The sequence below is a fragment of the Camelus bactrianus genome, chromosome 8, assembly GCF_048773025.1.
Source record: "Camelus bactrianus isolate YW-2024 breed Bactrian camel chromosome 8, ASM4877302v1, whole genome shotgun sequence".
In the NCBI taxonomy this organism is placed as follows: domain Eukaryota; kingdom Metazoa; phylum Chordata; class Mammalia; order Artiodactyla; family Camelidae; genus Camelus; species Camelus bactrianus.
The window spans coordinates 91,219,763-91,245,601 of NC_133546.1; positions in this window are offsets into that span (position 1 = coordinate 91,219,763).

Sequence of the window (25,839 nt, forward strand, 5' to 3'; positions counted from 1 at the left end):
ACACCTAGAAATATTTACTCTGATTTCACTACTTTTTCCTACCGTCTGTTTTGAAAATCATGATGTTTTTGCAGAAGTAATCTCTGCAAGCGAGTTCGACCCAGTAGAATTGTAATTTCAATAGTTACCCACAAAGTGACTTTCCATGGTCCGAACATGCTAAATTCATCACGGATTTGACAAACATTCATTACTCAGTTGTGTGCATGTGGATTACAGAACTTTCATCCACCATACAAGGCATAAATACACCTAGAAATATTTACTCTGATTTCACAGATTTTTCCTAACGTCAGTCTCGAAAATCATAAAGATTTCTCAGAAAAAATCTCTGCATGTGAGTTCTACCCATTAGAATTGCAATTTCAATTGTTTCCCACAAAGTGACTTTCCGTGGTCCGAACACACTGCATTCATCACGGATTTGACAAACATTCATTAGTCAGTTGTGTGCCTGTGATTTACGGAACTTTCATCCACCATATAATGCATATATACACCTTGAAAATATTATTCTGATTTTGAAGCTTTTTCCTAACTGCAGTTTAGAATATCAGGCAACTTTTGCAGGATAATTCTCTTGTAGAGTGTTCTACACAATAGACATGTAATTTACATAGATCCCCTCGCCGTGACATGCCGTGCTCCAAACATGCTACATGCACCGCAGTTCGACAAATATTAACTGCTGAGTTGTTAGCATGTGGATTAATGTACTTTCATCTACCATACAATGTATATATATACAGCTAGAAGCATGTACTCAGTATTTGCAGATATTTCTTAATGCCAGTTTCGAAAATAAGACCGTTTTCACAGAAAAATCCTCTTGGAGTGAGTTCTATCCAATAGACTTGTAATTTACATAGTTTCAGTTACCATGACATTCCGTGTTCCGAATACATTACATGCATCACAGATTCTACAACATTCTTTATTGAGTGTAAGCATGTGCTTTACAAACTTTCATCCACCACACAAGACATATTAGCACCTAGAAACATTAACTCTGAGTTCGCAGCAATTTCCTAATAGCAGTTTTGAAAATTAAGCATTTTTCTAAGGAAAAAAGTGTTGGAGCGATTTCTACCCACTAGGCATGTAATTTACATAGATTCCATTGCTGTGAAATTACGTCTTTCGAACACGCTACATGCATAACGGATTTGACAAATATTCACTACAAATGTGTTTGCTTGTGGATTACCGAACTTTCAACACAATAAAAGGCATAGTGACACTTAGAATCATTTTCTCTGATTTCACAGAGATTTCCAATCGCCAGATTCCAAAATGCAGCAGATTTCACAGCAAAAAGCTCTTGGAGCAAGTTCTACCCAAGAGACATGTAATTTACATAGATTCACTCACCGTGAAACTCCGTGTTCTGAACACGCTACATGCATCTCAGATTCCACAAATATTCACTACAGAGTTATGAGCATATGTTTTACCGTACTTTCATCCACCATAGAAGGCATACTGACACTTACAAGCATTTTCTCATTTTTTGAAAGTTTTACCTAAAGCCAGTTTCAAAAATGAGGCAGTTTTCACAGAAAAATATTCTTGGAGAGAGTTCTTCACAATAGACATGTAATTTACATAGATTCTCTCACCGTCAAAATCTGTGTTCTGACAAATTTGCATGCATCAAGGTTTCGACAAGTATTCACTACAGATTTGTTAGCATGTGCATTTCTGATCTTTCATCCACATACAAGTCATATTGACACTTAGAAGCATTTTCTCAGATTTCGAATATATTTCCTACTGCCAGTTTTGAAAGTGAGGCAGATTTTGCAGAAAAATGCTTTTGGAGTGAGTTCTACCCAATGGACATGAAATTTAAATGCTTCCACTCATCGAGAAATTCCGTGTTCCAAACATGCTATGTGCATCACGGATTCGACAAACACTCTTTAATGAGTTGTGAACATTAGTATTACCGAATTTTCATCCACCAAACAAGGCATATTTACACGTAGAAAGACTTTTTCAGATTTAGTAGATATCTCCTAATGTCAGTTTCTGAAATCATGCAGTTTATGCAAAAGAATTCTCTTGGAGCGAGTTCTACTCAATAGACATGTAATTTACATTTTTTCCCTCAGTATGATATTCCGTGATCTGAACACGCAACATGCATCACTGATTCGAAAAATAATCTTTAAGGAGTTGTGAGCATGAGGATTACCAAACTGTCATCTGCCATAAAAGGCATATTTACACCTAGAAACCGTTACTCTGAGTTCGCAGTGTTTTCCAAATGTCAGTTTTGAATGTGAGGTAGTTTTTGCAGAAAAATGCTCTTGGAGTGAGTTCTACACAATAGACATGTAATTTACATAGATTGGCTCACCGTGAAATTCCGTGTTCCGAGAAAGCTGCATGCATCACAGAATCGACACAAATTCACTACAGATTTGTTAGCATGTGGATTACCGTACTTTCATCCACCATACAAGGCATAATGGCGCTTACAAGCATTTTCTCATTTTTTGAAAGTTTTTCCTAACGCCAGTTTCGAAAATGAGGCAGTTTTCACCGAAAAATTCTCTTGCAGAGAGTTCTACACAGTAGATATTTGATTTACATAGGTTCGATCACCGTCAAATTCTGTGTTCCGAGAAAGTTGCATGCATAACAGTTTCGACAAATATTCACTACAGAATTTTTTAGCATGTGGATTACTGTACTTTCATCCACCATTAAAGTCATATTTGCCTTAGAAACATTTTCTCAGATTTCGAACTCTTTTCCTTATGCCAGTTTTGAAAATGAGGCAGATTTCACAGAAAAATACTTTTGGAGTGAGTTCTACCCAATAAATATGTAATTTACAAAGTTTCTTTCACCATGATATTCTGTGTTCTGAATATGATACGTGCATCACGGATTCGACAAACATTTTTAATGAGTTGTGTACATGTGGATTACCAAACTTTCATCCACCAAACATGGCATATTTACACCTAGAAATGTTTCTCCTCTTTTGCAGATTTGTCCTCATGCCCGTTGCAAATAACAGGCAGATTTCACAGGAAAATCCTCTTCGATCGTGTTCTATCCAATAGACATGAAATTTACAATGTTTCACTTACCATGACATTCCGTGTTCATAACACGCTACATGCATACTGGATTTATAAAACATTCATTACTGATTCGAGAGCATGTGGATTTCCGAAATTTAACCCACCATACAAGGCATATTTACACCTAGAAATATTTACTCTGCTTTCACAGCTTTTTCCTAATTTCAGGTTTTAAAATCATGAAGTTTTCTCAGGAAAAAACCTCTTCAAGCGAGTTCTATCCAGAGGAATTGTAATTTAAGCAGTTTCCCTCAAAGTGACTTTCCGTTTTCTGAACATGCTTCATGCATCACGGATTTGACAAACGTTAATTACTCAGTTGTGTGCATGTGGATGACAGAACTTTCATCCACCATATAAGTCATATATACACCTAGAAATATTTACTCTGATTTCACTACTTTTTCCTACCGTCTGTTTTGAAAATCATGATGTTTTTGCAGAAGTAATCTCTGCAAGCGAGTTCGACCCAGTAGAATTGTAATTTCAATAGTTACCCACAAAGTGACTTTCCATGGTCCGAACATGCTAAATTCATCACGGATTTGACAAACATTCATTACTCAGTTGTGTGCATGTGGATTACAGAACTTTCATCCACCATACAAGGCATAAATACACCTAGAAATATTTACTCTGATTTCACAGATTTTTCCTAACGTCAGTCTCGAAAATCATAAAGATTTCTCAGAAAAAATCTCTGCATGTGAGTTCTACCCATTAGAATTGCAATTTCAATTGTTTCCCACAAAGTGACTTTCCGTGGTCCGAACACACTGCATTCATCACGGATTTGACAAACATTCATTACTCAGTTGTGTGCATGTGGATTACAGAACTTTCATCCACCATACAAGGCATAAATACACCTAGAAATATTTACTCTGATTTCACAGATTTTTCCTAACGTCAGTCTCGAAAATCATAAAGATTTCTCAGAAAAAATCTCTGCATGTGAGTTCTACCCATTAGAATTGCAATTTCAATTGTTTCCCACAAAGTGACTTTCCGTGGTCCGAACACACTGCATTCATCACGGATTTGACAAACATTCATTAGTCAGTTGTGTGCCTGTGATTTACGGAACTTTCATCCACCATATAATGCATATATACACCTTGAAAATATTATTCTGATTTTGAAGCTTTTTCCTAACTGCAGTTTAGAATATCAGGCAACTTTTGCAGGATAATTCTCTTGTAGAGTGTTCTACACAATAGACATGTAATTTACATAGATCCCCTCGCCGTGACATGCCGTGCTCCAAACATGCTACATGCACCGCAGTTCGACAAATATTAACTGCTGAGTTGTTAGCATGTGGATTAATGTACTTTCATCTACCATACAATGTATATATATACAGCTAGAAGCATGTACTCAGTATTTGCAGATATTTCTTAATGCCAGTTTCGAAAATAAGACCGTTTTCACAGAAAAATCCTCTTGGAGTGAGTTCTATCCAATAGACTTGTAATTTACATAGTTTCAGTTACCATGACATTCCGTGTTCCGAATACATTACATGCATCACAGATTCTACAACATTCTTTATTGAGTGTAAGCATGTGCTTTACAAACTTTCATCCACCACACAAGACATATTAGCACCTAGAAACATTAACTCTGAGTTCGCAGCAATTTCCTAATAGCAGTTTTGAAAATTAAGCATTTTTCTAAGGAAAAAAGTGTTGGAGCGATTTCTACCCACTAGGCATGTAATTTACATAGATTCCATTGCTGTGAAATTACGTCTTTCGAACACGCTACATGCATAACGGATTTGACAAATATTCACTACAAATGTGTTTGCTTGTGGATTACCGAACTTTCAACACAATAAAAGGCATAGTGACACTTAGAATCATTTTCTCTGATTTCACAGAGATTTCCAATCGCCAGATTCCAAAATGCAGCAGATTTCACAGCAAAAAGCTCTTGGAGCAAGTTCTACCCAAGAGACATGTAATTTACATAGATTCACTCACCGTGAAACTCCGTGTTCTGAACACGCTACATGCATCTCAGATTCCACAAATATTCACTACAGAGTTATGAGCATATGTTTTACCGTACTTTCATCCACCATAGAAGGCATACTGACACTTACAAGCATTTTCTCATTTTTTGAAAGTTTTACCTAAAGCCAGTTTCAAAAATGAGGCAGTTTTCACAGAAAAATATTCTTGGAGAGAGTTCTTCACAATAGACATGTAATTTACATAGATTCTCTCACCGTCAAAATCTGTGTTCTGACAAATTTGCATGCATCAAGGTTTCGACAAGTATTCACTACAGATTTGTTAGCATGTGCATTTCTGATCTTTCATCCACATACAAGTCATATTGACACTTAGAAGCATTTTCTCAGATTTCGAATATATTTCCTACTGCCAGTTTTGAAAGTGAGGCAGATTTTGCAGAAAAATGCTTTTGGAGTGAGTTCTACCCAATGGACATGAAATTTAAATGCTTCCACTCATCGAGAAATTCCGTGTTCCAAACATGCTATGTGCATCACGGATTCGACAAACACTCTTTAATGAGTTGTGAACATTAGTATTACCGAATTTTCATCCACCAAACAAGGCATATTTACACGTAGAAAGACTTTTTCAGATTTAGTAGATATCTCCTAATGTCAGTTTCTGAAATCATGCAGTTTATGCAAAAGAATTCTCTTGGAGCGAGTTCTACTCAATAGACATGTAATTTACATTTTTTCCCTCAGTATGATATTCCGTGATCTGAACACGCAACATGCATCACTGATTCGAAAAATAATCTTTAAGGAGTTGTGAGCATGAGGATTACCAAACTGTCATCTGCCATAAAAGGCATATTTACACCTAGAAACCGTTACTCTGAGTTCGCAGTGTTTTCCAAATGTCAGTTTTGAATGTGAGGTAGTTTTTGCAGAAAAATGCTCTTGGAGTGAGTTCTACACAATAGACATGTAATTTACATAGATTGGCTCACCGTGAAATTCCGTGTTCCGAGAAAGCTGCATGCATCACAGAATCGACACAAATTCACTACAGATTTGTTAGCATGTGGATTACCGTACTTTCATCCACCATACAAGGCATAATGGCGCTTACAAGCATTTTCTCATTTTTTGAAAGTTTTTCCTAACGCCAGTTTCGAAAATGAGGCAGTTTTCACCGAAAAATTCTCTTGCAGAGAGTTCTACACAGTAGACATTTGATTTACATAGGTTCGATCACCGTCAAATTCTGTGTTCTGAGAAAGTTGCATGCATAACAGTTTCGACAAATATTCACTACAGAATTTTTTAGCATGTGGATTACTGTACTTTCATCCACCATTAAAGTCATATTTGCCTTAGAAACATTTTCTCAGATTTCGAACTCTTTTCCTTATGCCAGTTTTGAAAATGAGGCAGATTTCACAGAAAAATACTTTTGGAGTGAGTTCTACCCAATAAATATGTAATTTACAAAGTTTCTTTCACCATGATATTCTGTGTTCTGAATATGATACGTGCATCACGGATTCGACAAACATTTTTAATGAGTTGTGTACATGTGGATTACCAAACTTTCATCCACCAAACATGGCATATTTACACCTAGAAATGTTTCTCCTCTTTTGCAGATTTGTCCTAATGCCCGTTGCAAATAACAGGCAGATTTCACAGGAAAATCCTCTTCGATCGTGTTCTATCCAATAGACATGAAATTTACAATGTTTCACTTACCATGACATTCCGTGTTCATAACACGCTACATGCATACTGGATTTATAAAACATTCATTACTGATTCGAGAGCATGTGGATTTCCGAAATTTAACCCACCATACAAGGCATATTTACACCTAGAAATATTTACTCTGCTTTCACAGCTTTTTCCTAATTTCAGGTTTTAAAATCATGAAGTTTTCTCAGGAAAAAACCTCTTCAAGCGAGTTCTATCCAGAGGAATTGTAATTTAAGCAGTTTCCCTCAAAGTGACTTTCCGTTTTCTGAACATGCTTCATGCATCACGGATTTGACAAACGTTAATTACTCAGTTGTGTGCATGTGGATGACAGAACTTTCATCCACCATATAAGTCATATATACACCTAGAAATATTTACTCTGATTTCACTACTTTTTCCTACCGTCTGTTTTGAAAATCATGATGTTTTTGCAGAAGTAATCTCTGCAAGCGAGTTCGACCCAGTAGAATTGTAATTTCAATAGTTACCCACAAAGTGACTTTCCATGGTCCGAACATGCTAAATTCATCACGGATTTGACAAACATTCATTACTCAGTTGTGTGCATGTGGATTACAGAACTTTCATCCACCATACAAGGCATAAATACACCTAGAAATATTTACTCTGATTTCACAGATTTTTCCTAACGTCAGTCTCGAAAATCATAAAGATTTCTCAGAAAAAATCTCTGCATGTGAGTTCTACCCATTAGAATTGCAATTTCAATTGTTTCCCACAAAGTGACTTTCCATGGTCCGAACACACTGCATTCATCACGGATTTGACAAACATTCATTAGTCAGTTGTGTGCCTGTGATTTACGGAACTTTCATCCACCATATAATGCATATATACACCTTGAAAATATTATTCTGATTTTGAAGCTTTTTCCTAACTGCAGTTTAGAATATCAGGCAACTTTTGCAGGATAATTCTCTTGTAGAGTGTTCTACACAATAGACATGTAATTTACATAGATCCCCTCGCCGTGACATGCCGTGCTCCAAACATGCTACATGCACCGCAGTTCGACAAATATTAACTGCTGAGTTGTTAGCATGTGGATTAATGTACTTTCATCTACCATACAATGTATATATATACAGCTAGAAGCATGTACTCAGTATTTGCAGATATTTCTTAATGCCAGTTTCGAAAATAAGACCGTTTTCACAGAAAAATCCTCTTGGAGTGAGTTCTATCCAATAGACTTGTAATTTACATAGTTTCAGTTACCATGACATTCCGTGTTCCGAATACATTACATGCATCACAGATTCTACAACATTCTTTATTGAGTGTAAGCATGTGCTTTACAAACTTTCATCCACCACACAAGACATATTAGCACCTAGAAACATTAACTCTGAGTTCGCAGCAATTTCCTAATAGCAGTTTTGAAAATTAAGCATTTTTCTAAGGAAAAAAGTGTTGGAGCGATTTCTACCCACTAGGCATGTAATTTACATAGATTCCATTGCTGTGAAATTACGTCTTTCGAACACGCTACATGCATAACGGATTTGACAAATATTCACTACAAATGTGTTTGCATGTGGATTACCGAACTTTCAACACAATAAAAGGCATAGTGACACTTAGAATCATTTTCTCTGATTTCACAGAGATTTCCAATCGCCAGATTCCAAAATGCAGCAGATTTCACAGCAAAAAGCTCTTGGAGCAAGTTCTACCCAAGAGACATGTAATTTACATAGATTCACTCACCGTGAAACTCCGTGTTCTGAACACGCTACATGCATCTCAGATTCCACAAATATTCACTACAGAGTTATGAGCATATGTTTTACCGTACTTTCATCCACCATAGAAGGCATACTGACACTTACAAGCATTTTCTCATTTTTTGAAAGTTTTACCTAAAGCCAGTTTCAAAAATGAGGCAGTTTTCACAGAAAAATATTCTTGGAGAGAGTTCTTCACAATAGACATGTAATTTACATAGATTCTCTCAACGTCAAAATCTGTGTTCTGACAAATTTGCATGCATCAAGGTTTCGACAAGTATTCACTACAGATTTGTTAGCATGTGCATTTCTGATCTTTCATCCACATACAAGTCATATTGACACTTAGAAGCATTTTCTCAGATTTCGAATATATTTCCTATTGCCAGTTTTGAAAGTGAGGCAGATTTTGCAGAAAAATGCTTTTGGAGTGAGTTCTACCCAATGGACATGAAATTTAAATGCTTCCACTCATCGAGAAATTCCGTGTTCCAAACATGCTATGTGCATCACGGATTCGACAAACACTCTTTAATGAGTCGTGAACATTAGTATTACCGAATTTTCATCCACCAAACAAGGCATATTTACACGTAGAAAGACTTCTTCAGATTTAGTAGATATCTCCTAATGTCAGTTTCTGAAATCATGCAGTTTATGCAAAAGAATTCTCTTGGAGCGAGTTCTACTCAATAGACATGTAATTTACATTTTTTCCCTCAGTATGATATTCCGTGATCTGAACACGCAACATGCATCACTGATTCGAAAAATAATCTTTAAGGAGTTGTGAGCATGAGGATTACCAAACTGTCATCTGCCATAAAAGGCATATTTACACCTAGAAACCATTACTCTGAGTTCGCAGTGTTTTCCAAATATCAGTTTTGAATGTGAGGTAGTTTTTGCAGAAAAATGCTCTTGGAGTGAGTTCTACACAATAGACATGTAATTTACATAGATTGGCTCACCGTGAAATTCCGTGTTCCGAGAAAGCTGCATGCATCACAGAATCGACACAAATTCACTACAGATTTGTTAGCATGTGGATTACCGTACTTTCATCCACCATACAAGGCATAATGGCGCTTACAAGCATTTTCTCATTTTTTGAAAGTTTTTCCTAACGCCAGTTTCGAAAATGAGGCAGTTTTCACCGAAAAATTCTCTTGCAGAGAGTTCTACACAGTAGACATTTGATTTACATAGGTTCGATCACCGTCAAATTCTGTGTTCTGAGAAAGTTGCATGCATAACAGTTTCGACAAATATTCACTACAGAATTTTTTAGCATGTGGATTACTGTACTTTCATCCACCATTAAAGTCATATTTGCCTTAGAAACATTTTCTCAGATTTCGAACTCTTTTCCTTATGCCAGTTTTGAAAATGAGGCAGATTTCACAGAAAAATACTTTTGGAGTGAGTTCTACCCAATAAATATGTAATTTACAAAGTTTCTTTCACCATGATATTCTGTGTTCTGAATATGATACGTGCATCACGGATTCGACAAACATTTTTAATGAGTTGTGTACATGTGGATTACCAAACTTTCATCCACCAAACATGGCATATTTACACCTAGAAATGTTTCTCCTCTTTTGCAGATTTGTCCTCATGCCCGTTGCAAATAACAGGCAGATTTCACAGGAAAATCCTCTTCGATCGTGTTCTATCCAATAGACATGAAATTTACAATGTTTCACTTACCATGACATTCCGTGTTCATAACACGCTACATGCATACTGGATTTATAAAACATTCATTACTGATTCGAGAGCATGTGGATTTCCGAAATTTAACCCACCATACAAGGCATATTTACACCTAGAAATATTTACTCTGCTTTCACAGCTTTTTCCTAATTTCAGGTTTTAAAATCATGAAGTTTTCTCAGGAAAAAACCTCTTCAAGCGAGTTCTATCCAGAGGAATTGTAATTTAAGCAGTTTCCCTCAAAGTGACTTTCCGTTTTCTGAACATGCTTCATGCATCACGGATTTGACAAACGTTAATTACTCAGTTGTGTGCATGTGGATGACAGAACTTTCATCCACCATATAAGTCATATATACACCTAGAAATATTTACTCTGATTTCACTACTTTTTCCTACCGTCTGTTTTGAAAATCATGATGTTTTTGCAGAAGTAATCTCTGCAAGCGAGTTCGACCCAGTAGAATTGTAATTTCAATAGTTACCCACAAAGTGACTTTCCATGGTCCGAACATGCTAAATTCATCACGGATTTGACAAACATTCATTACTCAGTTGTGTGCATGTGGATTACAGAACTTTCATCCACCATACAAGGCATAAATACACCTAGAAATATTTACTCTGATTTCACAGATTTTTCCTAACGTCAGTCTCGAAAATCATAAAGATTTCTCAGAAAAAATCTCTGCATGTGAGTTCTACCCATTAGAATTGCAATTTCAATTGTTTCCCACAAAGTGACTTTCCGTGGTCCGAACACACTGCATTCATCACGGATTTGACAAACATTCATTAGTCAGTTGTGTGCCTGTGATTTACGGAACTTTCATCCACCATATAATGCATATATACACCTTGAAAATATTATTCTGATTTTGAAGCTTTTTCCTAACTGCAGTTTAGAATATCAGGCAACTTTTGCAGGATAATTCTCTTGTAGAGTGTTCTACACAATAGACATGTAATTTACATAGATCCCCTCGCCGTGACATGCCGTGCTCCAAACATGCTACATGCACCGCAGTTCGACAAATATTAACTGCTGAGTTGTTAGCATGTGGATTAATGTACTTTCATCTACCATACAATGTATATATATACAGCTAGAAGCATGTACTCAGTATTTGCAGATATTTCTTAATGCCAGTTTCGAAAATAAGACCGTTTTCACAGAAAAATCCTCTTGGAGTGAGTTCTATCCAATAGACTTGTAATTTACATAGTTTCAGTTACCATGACATTCCGTGTTCCGAATACATTACATGCATCACAGATTCTACAACATTCTTTATTGAGTGTAAGCATGTGCTTTACAAACTTTCATCCACCACACAAGACATATTAGCACCTAGAAACATTAACTCTGAGTTCGCAGCAATTTCCTAATAGCAGTTTTGAAAATTAAGCATTTTTCTAAGGAAAAAAGTGTTGGAGCGATTTCTACCCACTAGGCATGTAATTTACATAGATTCCATTGCTGTGAAATTACGTCTTTCGAACACGCTACATGCATAACGGATTTGACAAATATTCACTACAAATGTGTTTGCTTGTGGATTACCGAACTTTCAACACAATAAAAGGCATAGTGACACTTAGAATCATTTTCTCTGATTTCACAGAGATTTCCAATCGCCAGATTCCAAAATGCAGCAGATTTCACAGCAAAAAGCTCTTGGAGCAAGTTCTACCCAAGAGACATGTAATTTACATAGATTCACTCACCGTGAAACTCCGTGTTCTGAACACGCTACATGCATCTCAGATTCCACAAATATTCACTACAGAGTTATGAGCATATGTTTTACCGTACTTTCATCCACCATAGAAGGCATACTGACACTTACAAGCATTTTCTCATTTTTTGAAAGTTTTACCTAAAGCCAGTTTCAAAAATGAGGCAGTTTTCACAGAAAAATATTCTTGGAGAGAGTTCTTCACAATAGACATGTAATTTACATAGATTCTCTCACCGTCAAAATCTGTGTTCTGACAAATTTGCATGCATCAAGGTTTCGACAAGTATTCACTACAGATTTGTTAGCATGTGCATTTCTGATCTTTCATCCACATACAAGTCATATTGACACTTAGAAGCATTTTCTCAGATTTCGAATATATTTCCTACTGCCAGTTTTGAAAGTGAGGCAGATTTTGCAGAAAAATGCTTTTGGAGTGAGTTCTACCCAATGGACATGAAATTTAAATGCTTCCACTCATCGAGAAATTCCGTGTTCCAAACATGCTATGTGCATCACGGATTCGACAAACACTCTTTAATGAGTTGTGAACATTAGTATTACCGAATTTTCATCCACCAAACAAGGCATATTTACACGTAGAAAGACTTTTTCAGATTTAGTAGATATCTCCTAATGTCAGTTTCTGAAATCATGCAGTTTATGCAAAAGAATTCTCTTGGAGCGAGTTCTACTCAATAGACATGTAATTTACATTTTTTCCCTCAGTATGATATTCCGTGATCTGAACACGCAACATGCATCACTGATTCGAAAAATAATCTTTAAGGAGTTGTGAGCATGAGGATTACCAAACTGTCATCTGCCATAAAAGGCATATTTACACCTAGAAACCGTTACTCTGAGTTCGCAGTGTTTTCCAAATGTCAGTTTTGAATGTGAGGTAGTTTTTGCAGAAAAATGCTCTTGGAGTGAGTTCTACACAATAGACATGTAATTTACATAGATTGGCTCACCGTGAAATTCCGTGTTCCGAGAAAGCTGCATGCATCACAGAATCGACACAAATTCACTACAGATTTGTTAGCATGTGGATTACCGTACTTTCATCCACCATACAAGGCATAATGGCGCTTACAAGCATTTTCTCATTTTTTGAAAGTTTTTCCTAACGCCAGTTTCGAAAATGAGGCAGTTTTCACCGAAAAATTCTCTTGCAGAGAGTTCTACACAGTAGATATTTGATTTACATAGGTTCGATCACCGTCAAATTCTGTGTTCCGAGAAAGTTGCATGCATAACAGTTTCGACAAATATTCACTACAGAATTTTTTAGCATGTGGATTACTGTACTTTCATCCACCATTAAAGTCATATTTGCCTTAGAAACATTTTCTCAGATTTCGAACTCTTTTCCTTATGCCAGTTTTGAAAATGAGGCAGATTTCACAGAAAAATACTTTTGGAGTGAGTTCTACCCAATAAATATGTAATTTACAAAGTTTCTTTCACCATGATATTCTGTGTTCTGAATATGATACGTGCATCACGGATTCGACAAACATTTTTAATGAGTTGTGTACATGTGGATTACCAAACTTTCATCCACCAAACATGGCATATTTACACCTAGAAATGTTTCTCCTCTTTTGCAGATTTGTCCTCATGCCCGTTGCAAATAACAGGCAGATTTCACAGGAAAATCCTCTTCGATCGTGTTCTATCCAATAGACATGAAATTTACAATGTTTCACTTACCATGACATTCCGTGTTCATAACACGCTACATGCATACTGGATTTATAAAACATTCATTACTGATTCGAGAGCATGTGGATTTCCGAAATTTAACCCACCATACAAGGCATATTTACACCTAGAAATATTTACTCTGCTTTCACAGCTTTTTCCTAATTTCAGGTTTTAAAATCATGAAGTTTTCTCAGGAAAAAACCTCTTCAAGCGAGTTCTATCCAGAGGAATTGTAATTTAAGCAGTTTCCCTCAAAGTGACTTTCCGTTTTCTGAACATGCTTCATGCATCACGGATTTGACAAACGTTAATTACTCAGTTGTGTGCATGTGGATGACAGAACTTTCATCCACCATATAAGTCATATATACACCTAGAAATATTTACTCTGATTTCACTACTTTTTCCTACCGTCTGTTTTGAAAATCATGATGTTTTTGCAGAAGTAATCTCTGCAAGCGAGTTCGACCCAGTAGAATTGTAATTTCAATAGTTACCCACAAAGTGACTTTCCATGGTCCGAACATGCTAAATTCATCACGGATTTGACAAACATTCATTACTCAGTTGTGTGCATGTGGATTACAGAACTTTCATCCACCATACAAGGCATAAATACACCTAGAAATATTTACTCTGATTTCACAGATTTTTCCTAACGTCAGTCTCGAAAATCATAAAGATTTCTCAGAAAAAATCTCTGCATGTGAGTTCTACCCATTAGAATTGCAATTTCAATTGTTTCCCACAAAGTGACTTTCCGTGGTCCGAACACACTGCATTCATCACGGATTTGACAAACATTCATTAGTCAGTTGTGTGCCTGTGATTTACGGAACTTTCATCCACCATATAATGCATATATACACCTTGAAAATATTATTCTGATTTTGAAGCTTTTTCCTAACTGCAGTTTAGAATATCAGGCAACTTTTGCAGGATAATTCTCTTGTAGAGTGTTCTACACAATAGACATGTAATTTACATAGATCCCCTCGCCGTGACATGCCGTGCTCCAAACATGCTACATGCACCGCAGTTCGACAAATATTAACTGCTGAGTTGTTAGCATGTGGATTAATGTACTTTCATCTACCATACAATGTATATATATACAGCTAGAAGCATGTACTCAGTATTTGCAGATATTTCTTAATGCCAGTTTCGAAAATAAGACCGTTTTCACAGAAAAATCCTCTTGGAGTGAGTTCTATCCAATAGACTTGTAATTTACATAGTTTCAGTTACCATGACATTCCGTGTTCCGAATACATTACATGCATCACAGATTCTACAACATTCTTTATTGAGTGTAAGCATGTGCTTTACAAACTTTCATCCACCACACAAGACATATTAGCACCTAGAAACATTAACTCTGAGTTCGCAGCAATTTCCTAATAGCAGTTTTGAAAATTAAGCATTTTTCTAAGGAAAAAAGTGTTGGAGCGATTTCTACCCACTAGGCATGTAATTTACATAGATTCCATTGCTGTGAAATTACGTCTTTCGAACACGCTACATGCATAACGGATTTGACAAATATTCACTACAAATGTGTTTGCATGTGGATTACCGAACTTTCAACACAATAAAAGGCATAGTGACACTTAGAATCATTTTCTCTGATTTCACAGAGATTTCCAATCACCAGATTCCAAAATGCAGCAGATTTCACAGCAAAAACTCTTGGATCGAGTTCTACCCAAGAGACATGTAATTTACATAGATTCACTCACCGTGAAACTCCGTGTTCTGAACACGCTACATGCATCTCAGATTCCACAAATATTCACTACAGAGTTATGAGCATATGTTTTACCGTACTTTCATCCACCATAGAAGGCATACTGACACTTACAAGCATTTTCTCATTTTTTGAAAGTTTTACCTAAAGCCAGTTTCAAAAATGAGGCAGTTTTCACAGAAAAATATTCTTGGAGAGAGTTCTTCACAATAGACATGTAATTTACATAGATTCTCTCACCGTCAAAATCTGTGTTCTGACAAATTTGCATGCATCAAGGTTTCGACAAGTATTCACTACAGATTTGTTAGCATGTGCATTTCTGATCTTTCATCCACATACAAGTCATATTGACACTTAGAAGCATTTTCTCAGATTTCGAATATATTTCCTACTGCCAGTTTTGAAAGTGAGGCAGATTTTGCAGGAAAATGCTTTTGGAGTGAGTTCTACCCAATGGACATGAAATTTAAATGCTTCCACTCATCGAGAAATTCCGTGTTCCAAACATGCTATGTGCATCACGGATTCGACAAACACTCTTTAATGAGTTGTGAACATTAGTATTACCGAATTTTCATCCACCAAACAAGGCATATTTACACGTAGAAAGACTTTTTCAGATTTAGTAGATATCTCCTAATGTCAGTTTCTGAAATCATGCAGTTTATGCAAAAGAATTCTCTTGGAGCGAGTTCTACTCAATAGACATGTAATTTACATTTTTTCCCTCAGTATGATATTCCGTGATCTGAACACGCAACATGCATCACTGATTCGAAAAATAATCTTTAAGGAGTTGTGAGCATGAGGATTACCAAACTGTCATCTGCCATAAAAGGCATATTTACACCTAGAAACCATTACTCTGAGTTCGCAGTGTTTTCCAAATATCAGTTTTGAATGTGAGGTAGTTTTTGCAGAAAAATGCTCTTGGAGTGAGTTCTACACAATAGACATGTAATTTACATAGATTGGCTCACCGTGAAATTCCGTGTTCCGAGAAAGCTGCATGCATCAAGAATCGACACAAATTCACTACAGATTTATTAGCATGTGGATTACTGATCTTTCATCCACCATTAAAGTCATATTTGCCTTAGAAACATTTTCTCAGATTTCGAACTCTTTTCCTTATGCCAGTTTTGAAAATGAGGCAGATTTCACAGAAAAATACTTTTGGAGTGAGTTCTACCCAATAAATATGTAATTTACAAAGTTTCTTTCACCATGATATTCTGTGTTCTGAATATGATACGTGCATCACGGATTCGACAAACATTTTTAATGAGTTGTGTACATGTGGATTACCAAACTTTCATCCACCAAACATGGCATATTTACACCTAGAAATGTTTCTCCTCTTTTGCAGATTTGTCCTAATGCCCGTTGCAAATAACAGGCAGATTTCACAGGAAAATCCTCTTCGATCGTGTTCTATCCAATAGACATGAAATTTACAATGTTTCACTTACCATGACATTCCGTGTTCATAACACGCTACATGCATACTGGATTTATAAAACATTCATTACTGATTCGAGAGCATGTGGATTTCCGAAATTTAACCCACCATACAAGGCATATTTACACCTAGAAATATTTACTCTGCTTTCACAGCTTTTTCCTAATTTCAGGTTTTAAAATCATGAAGTTTTCTCAGGAAAAAACCTCTTCAAGCGAGTTCTATCCAGAGGAATTGTAATTTAAGCAGTTTCCCTCAAAGTGACTTTCCGTTTTCTGAACATGCTTCATGCATCACGGATTTGACAAACGTTAATTACTCAGTTGTGTGCATGTGGATGACAGAACTTTCATCCACCATATAAGTCATATATACACCTAGAAATATTTACTCTGATTTCACTACTTTTTCCTACCGTCTGTTTTGAAAATCATGATGTTTTTGCAGAAGTAATCTCTGCAAGCGAGTTCGACCCAGTAGAATTGTAATTTCAATAGTTACCCACAAAGTGACTTTCCATGGTCCGAACATGCTAAATTCATCACGGATTTGACAAACATTCATTACTCAGTTGTGTGCATGTGGATTACAGAACTTTCATCCACCATACAAGGCATAAATACACCTAGAAATATTTACTCTGATTTCACAGATTTTTCCTAACGTCAGTCTCGAAAATCATAAAGATTTCTCAGAAAAAATCTCTGCATGTGAGTTCTACCCATTAGAATTGCAATTTCAATTGTTTCCCACAAAGTGACTTTCCGTGGTCCGAACACACTGCATTCATCACGGATTTGACAAACATTCATTAGTCAGTTGTGTGCCTGTGATTTACGGAACTTTCATCCACCATATAATGCATATATACACCTTGAAAATATTATTCTGATTTTGAAGCTTTTTCCTAACTGCAGTTTAGAATATCAGGCAACTTTTGCAGGATAATTCTCTTGTAGAGTGTTCTACACAATAGACATGTAATTTACATAGATCCCCTCGCCGTGACATGCCGTGCTCCAAACATGCTACATGCACCGCAGTTCGACAAATATTAACTGCTGAGTTGTTAGCATGTGGATTAATGTACTTTCATCTACCATACAATGTATATATATACAGCTAGAAGCATGTACTCAGTATTTGCAGATATTTCTTAATGCCAGTTTCGAAAATAAGACCGTTTTCACAGAAAAATCCTCTTGGAGTGAGTTCTATCCAATAGACTTGTAATTTACATAGTTTCAGTTACCATGACATTCCGTGTTCCGAATACATTACATGCATCACAGATTCTACAACATTCTTTATTGAGTGTAAGCATGTGCTTTACAAACTTTCATCCACCACACAAGACATATTAGCACCTAGAAACATTAACTCTGAGTTCGCAGCAATTTCCTAATAGCAGTTTTGAAAATTAAGCATTTTTCTAAGGAAAAAAGTGTTGGAGCGATTTCTACCCACTAGGCATGTAATTTACATAGATTCCATTGCTGTGAAATTACGTCTTTCGAACACGCTACATGCATAACGGATTTGACAAATATTCACTACAAATGTGTTTGCTTGTGGATTACCGAACTTTCAACACAATAAAAGGCATAGTGACACTTAGAATCATTTTCTCTGATTTCACAGAGATTTCCAATCGCCAGATTCCAAAATGCAGCAGATTTCACAGCAAAAAGCTCTTGGAGCAAGTTCTACCCAAGAGACATGTAATTTACATAGATTCACTCACCGTGAAACTCCGTGTTCTGAACACGCTACATGCATCTCAGATTCCACAAATATTCACTACAGAGTTATGAGCATATGTTTTACCGTACTTTCATCCACCATAGAAGGCATACTGACACTTACAAGCATTTTCTCATTTTTTGAAAGTTTTACCTAAAGCCAGTTTCAAAAATGAGGCAGTTTTCACAGAAAAATATTCTTGGAGAGAGTTCTTCACAATAGACATGTAATTTACATAGATTCTCTCACCGTCAAAATCTGTGTTCTGACAAATTTGCATGCATCAAGGTTTCGACAAGTATTCACTACAGATTTGTTAGCATGTGCATTTCTGATCTTTCATCCACATACAAGTCATATTGACACTTAGAAGCATTTTCTCAGATTTCGAATATATTTCCTACTGCCAGTTTTGAAAGTGAGGCAGATTTTGCAGAAAAATGCTTTTGGAGTGAGTTCTACCCAATGGACATGAAATTTAAATGCTTCCACTCATCGAGAAATTCCGTGTTCCAAACATGCTATGTGCATCACGGATTCGACAAACACTCTTTAATGAGTTGTGAACATTAGTATTACCGAATTTTCATCCACCAAACAAGGCATATTTACACGTAGAAAGACTTTTTCAGATTTAGTAGATATCTCCTAATGTCAGTTTCTGAAATCATGCAGTTTATGCAAAAGAATTCTCTTGGAGCGAGTTCTACTCAATAGACATGTAATTTACATTTTTTCCCTCAGTATGATATTCCGTGATCTGAACACGCAACATGCATCACTGATTCGAAAAATAATCTTTAAGGAGTTGTGAGCATGAGGATTACCAAACTGTCATCTGCCATAAAAGGCATATTTACACCTAGAAACCGTTACTCTGAGTTCGCAGTGTTTTCCAAATGTCAGTTTTGAATGTGAGGTAGTTTTTGCAGAAAAATGCTCTTGGAGTGAGTTCTACACAATAGACATGTAATTTACATAGATTGGCTCACCGTGAAATTCCGTGTTCCGAGAAAGCTGCATGCATCACAGAATCGACACAAATTCACTACAGATTTGTTAGCATGTGGATTACCGTACTTTCATCCACCATACAAGGCATAATGGCGCTTACAAGCATTTTCTCATTTTTTGAAAGTTTTTCCTAACGCCAGTTTCGAAAATGAGGCAGTTTTCACCGAAAACTTCTCTTGCAGAGAGTTCTACACAGTAGACATTTGATTTACATAGGTTCGATCACCGTCAAATTCTGTGTTCCGAGAAAGTTGCATGCATAACAGTTTCGACAAATATTCACTACAGAATTTTTTAGCATGTGGATTACTGTACTTTCATCCACCATTAAAGTCATATTTGCCTTAGAAACATTTTCTCAGATTTCGAACTCTTTTCCTTATGCCAGTTTTGAAAATGAGGCAGATTTCACAGAAAAATACTTTTGGAGTGAGTTCTACCCAATAAATATGTAATTTACAAAGTTTCTTTCACCATGATATTCTGTGTTCTGAATATGATACGTGCATCACGGATTCGACAAACATTTTTAATGAGTTGTGTACATGTGGATTACCAAACTTTCATCCACCAAACATGGCATATTTACACCTAGAAATGTTTCTCCTCTTTTGCAGATTTGTCCTCATGCCCGTTGCAAATAACAGGCAGATTTCACAGGAAAATCCTCTTCGATCGTGTTCTATCCAATAGACATGAAATTTACAATGTTTCACTTACCATGACATTCCGTGTTCATAACACGCTACATGCATACTGGATTTATAAAACATTCATTACTGATTCGAGAGCATGTGGATTTCCGAAATTTAACCCACCATACAAGGCATATTTACACCTAGAAATATTTACTCTGCTTTCACAGCTTTTTCCTAATTTCAGGTTTTAAAATCATGAAGTTTTCTCAGGAAAAAACCTCTTCAAGCGAGTTCTATCCAGAGGAATTGTAATTTAAGCAGTTTCCCTCAAAGTGACTTTCCGTTTTCTGAACATGCTTCATGCATCACGGATTTGACAAACGTTAATTACTCAGTTGTGTGCATGTGGATGACAGAACTTTCATCCACCATATAAGTCATATATACACCTAGAAATATTTACTCTGATTTCACTACTTTTTCCTACCGTCTGTTTTGAAAATCATGATGTTTTTGCAGAAGTAATCTCTGCAAGCGAGTTCGACCCAGTAGAATTGTAATTTCAATAGTTACCCACAAAGTGACTTTCCATGGTCCGAACATGCTAAATTCATCACGGATTTGACAAACATTCATTACTCAGTTGTGTGCATGTGGATTACAGAACTTTCATCCACCATACAAGGCATAAATACACCTAGAAATATTTACTCTGATTTCACAGATTTTTCCTAACGTCAGTCTCGAAAATCATAAAGATTTCTCAGAAAAAATCTCTGCATGTGAGTTCTACCCATTAGAATTGCAATTTCAATTGTTTCCCACAAAGTGACTTTCCGTGGTCCGAACACACTGCATTCATCACGGATTTGACAAACATTCATTAGTCAGTTGTGTGCCTGTGATTTACGGAACTTTCATCCACCATATAATGCATATATACACCTTGAAAATATTATTCTGATTTTGAAGCTTTTTCCTAACTGCAGTTTAGAATATCAGGCAACTTTTGCAGGATAATTCTCTTGTAGAGTGTTCTACACAATAGACATGTAATTTACATAGATCCCCTCGCCGTGACATGCCGTGCTCCAAACATGCTACATGCACCGCAGTTCGACAAATATTAACTGCTGAGTTGTTAGCATGTGGATTAATGTACTTTCATCTACCATACAATGTATATATATACAGCTAGAAGCATGTACTCAGTATTTGCAGATATTTCTTAATGCCAGTTTCGAAAATAAGACCGTTTTCACAGAAAAATCCTCTTGGAGTGAGTTCTATCCAATAGACTTGTAATTTACATAGTTTCAGTTACCATGACATTCCGTGTTCCGAATACATTACATGCATCACAGATTCTACAACATTCTTTATTGAGTGTAAGCATGTGCTTTACAAACTTTCATCCACCACACAAGACATATTAGCACCTAGAAACATTAACTCTGAGTTCGCAGCAATTTCCTAATAGCAGTTTTGAAAATTAAGCATTTTTCTAAGGAAAAAAGTGTTGGAGCGATTTCTACCCACTAGGCATGTAATTTACATAGATTCCATTGCTGTGAAATTACGTCTTTCGAACACGCTACATGCATAACGGATTTGACAAATATTCACTACAAATGTGTTTGCTTGTGGATTACCGAACTTTCAACACAATAAAAGGCATAGTGACACTTAGAATCATTTTCTCTGATTTCACAGAGATTTCCAATCGCCAGATTCCAAAATGCAGCAGATTTCACAGCAAAAAGCTCTTGGAGCAAGTTCTACCCAAGAGACATGTAATTTACATAGATTCACTCACCGTGAAACTCCGTGTTCTGAACACGCTACATGCATCTCAGATTCCACAAATATTCACTACAGAGTTATGAGCATATGTTTTACCGTACTTTCATCCACCATAGAAGGCATACTGACACTTACAAGCATTTTCTCATTTTTTGAAAGTTTTACCTAAAGCCAGTTTCAAAAATGAGGCAGTTTTCACAGAAAAATATTCTTGGAGAGAGTTCTTCACAATAGACATGTAATTTACATAGATTCTCTCACCGTCAAAATCTGTGTTCTGACAAATTTGCATGCATCAAGGTTTCGACAAGTATTCACTACAGATTTGTTAGCATGTGCATTTCTGATCTTTCATCCACATACAAGTCATATTGACACTTAGAAGCATTTTCTCAGATTTCGAATATATTTCCTACTGCCAGTTTTGAAAGTGAGGCAGATTTTGCAGAAAAATGCTTTTGGAGCGAGTTCTACCCAATGGACATGAAATTTAAATGCTTCCACTCATCGAGAAATTCCGTGTTCCAAACATGCTATGTGCATCACGGATTCGACAAACACTCTTTAATGAGTCGTGAACATTAGTATTACCGAATTTTCATCCACCAAACAAGGCATATTTACACGTAGAAAGACTTTTTCAGATTTAGTAGATATCTCCTAATGTCAGTTTCTGAAATCATGCAGTTTATGCAAAAGAATTCTCTTGGAGCGAGTTCTACTCAATAGACATGTAATTTACATTTTTTCCCTCAGTATGATATTCCGTGATCTGAACACGCAACATGCATCACTGATTCGAAAAATAATCTTTAAGGAGTTGTGAGCATGAGGATTACCAAACTGTCATCTGCCATAAAAGGCATATTTACACCTAGAAACCGTTACTCTGAGTTCGCAGTGTTTTCCAAATGTCAGTTTTGAATGTGAGGTAGTTTTTGCAGAAAAATGCTCTTGGAGTGAGTTCTACACAATAGACATGTAATTTATATAGATTGGCTCACCGTGAAATTCCGTGTTCCGAGAAAGCTGCATGCATCACAGAATCGACACAAATTCACTACAGATTTGTTAGCATGTGGATTACCGTACTTTCATCCACCATACAAGGCATAATGGCGCTTACAAGCATTTTCTCATTTTTTGAAAGTTTTTCCTAACGCCAGTTTCGAAAATGAGGCAGTTTTCACCGAAAAATTCTCTTGCAGAGAGTTCTACACAGTAGACATTTGATTTACATAGGTTCGATCACCGTCAAATTCTGTGTTCCGAGAAAGTTGCATGCATAACAGTTTCGACAAATATTCACTACAGAATTTTTTAGCATGTGGATTACTGTACTTTCATCCACCATTAAAGTCATATTTGCCTTAGAAACATTTTCTCAGATTTCGAACTCTTTTCCTTATGCCAGTTTTGAAAATGAGGCAGATTTCACAGAAAAATACTTTTGGAGTGAGTTCTACCCAATAAATATGTAATTTACAAAGTTTCTTTCACCATGATATTCTGTGTTCTGAATATGATACGTGCATCACGGATTCGACAAACATTTTTAATGAGTTGTGTACATGTGGATTACCAAACTTTCATCCACCAAACATGGCATATTTACACCTAGAAATGTTTCTCCTCTTTTGCAGATTTGTCCTCATGCCCGTTGCAAATAACAGGCAGATTTCACAGGAAAATCCTCTTCGATCGTGTTCTATCCAATAGACATGAAATTTACAATGTTTCACTTACCATGACATTCCGTGTTCATAACACGCTACATGCATACTGGATTTATAAAACATTCATTACTGATTCGAGAGCATGTGGATTTCCGAAATTTAACCCACCATACAAGGCATATTTACACCTAGAAATATTTACTCTGCTTTCACAGCTTTTTCCTAATTTCAGGTTTTAAAATCATGAAGTTTTCTCAGGAAAAAACCTCTTCAAGCGAGTTCTATCCAGAGGAATTGTAATTTAAGCAGTTTCCCTCAAAGTGACTTTCCGTTTTCTGAACATGCTTCATGCATCACGGATTTGACAAACGTTAATTACTCAGTTGTGTGCATGTGGATGACAGAACTTTCATCCACCATATAAGTCATATATACACCTAGAAATATTTACTCTGATTTCACTACTTTTTCCTACCGTCTGTTTTGAAAATCATGATGTTTTTGCAGAAGTAATCTCTGCAAGCGAGTTCGACCCAGTAGAATTGTAATTTCAATAGTTACCCACAAAGTGACTTTCCATGGTCCGAACATGCTAAATTCATCACGGATTTGACAAACATTCATTACTCAGTTGTGTGCATGTGGATTACAGAACTTTCATCCACCATACAAGGCATAAATACACCTAGAAATATTTACTCTGATTTCACAGATTTTTCCTAACGTCAGTCTCGAAAATCATAAAGATTTCTCAGAAAAAATCTCTGCATGTGAGTTCTACCCATTAGAATTGCAATTTCAATTGTTTCCCACAAAGTGACTTTCCGTGGTCCGAACACACTGCATTCATCACGGATTTGACAAACATTCATTAGTCAGTTGTGTGCCTGTGATTTACGGAACTTTCATCCACCATATAATGCATATATACACCTTGAAAATATTATTCTGATTTTGAAGCTTTTTCCTAACTGCAGTTTAGAATATCAGGCAACTTTTGCAGGATAATTCTCTTGTAGAGTGTTCTACACAATAGACATGTAATTTACATAGATCCCCTCGCCGTGACATGCCGTGCTCCAAACATGCTACATGCACCGCAGTTCGACAAATATTAACTGCTGAGTTGTTAGCATGTGGATTAATGTACTTTCATCTACCATACAATGTATATATATACAGCTAGAAGCATGTACTCAGTATTTGCAGATATTTCTTAATGCCAGTTTCGAAAATAAGACCGTTTTCACAGAAAAATCCTCTTGGAGTGAGTTCTATCCAATAGACTTGTAATTTACATAGTTTCAGTTACCATGACATTCCGTGTTCCGAATACATTACATGCATCACAGATTCTACAACATTCTTTATTGAGTGTAAGCATGTGCTTTACAAACTTTCATCCACCACACAAGACATATTAGCACCTAGAAACATTAACTCTGAGTTCGCAGCAATTTCCTAATAGCAGTTTTGAAAATTAAGCATTTTTCTAAGGAAAAAAGTGTTGGAGCGATTTCTACCCACTAGGCATGTAATTTACATAGATTCCATTGCTGTGAAATTACGTCTTTCGAACACGCTACATGCATAACGGATTTGACAAATATTCACTACAAATGTGTTTGCATGTGGATTACCGAACTTTCAACACAATAAAAGGCATAGTGACACTTAGAATCATTTTCTCTGATTTCACAGAGATTTCCAATCGCCAGATTCCAAAATGCAGCAGATTTCACAGCAAAAAGCTCTTGGAGCAAGTTCTACCCAAGAGACATGTAATTTACATAGATTCACTCACCGTGAAACTCCGTGTTCTGAACACGCTACATGCATCTCAGATTCCACAAATATTCACTACAGAGTTATGAGCATATGTTTTACCGTACTTTCATCCACCATAGAAGGCATACTGACACTTACAAGCATTTTCTCATTTTTTGAAAGTTTTACCTAAAGCCAGTTTCAAAAATGAGGCAGTTTTCACAGAAAAATATTCTTGG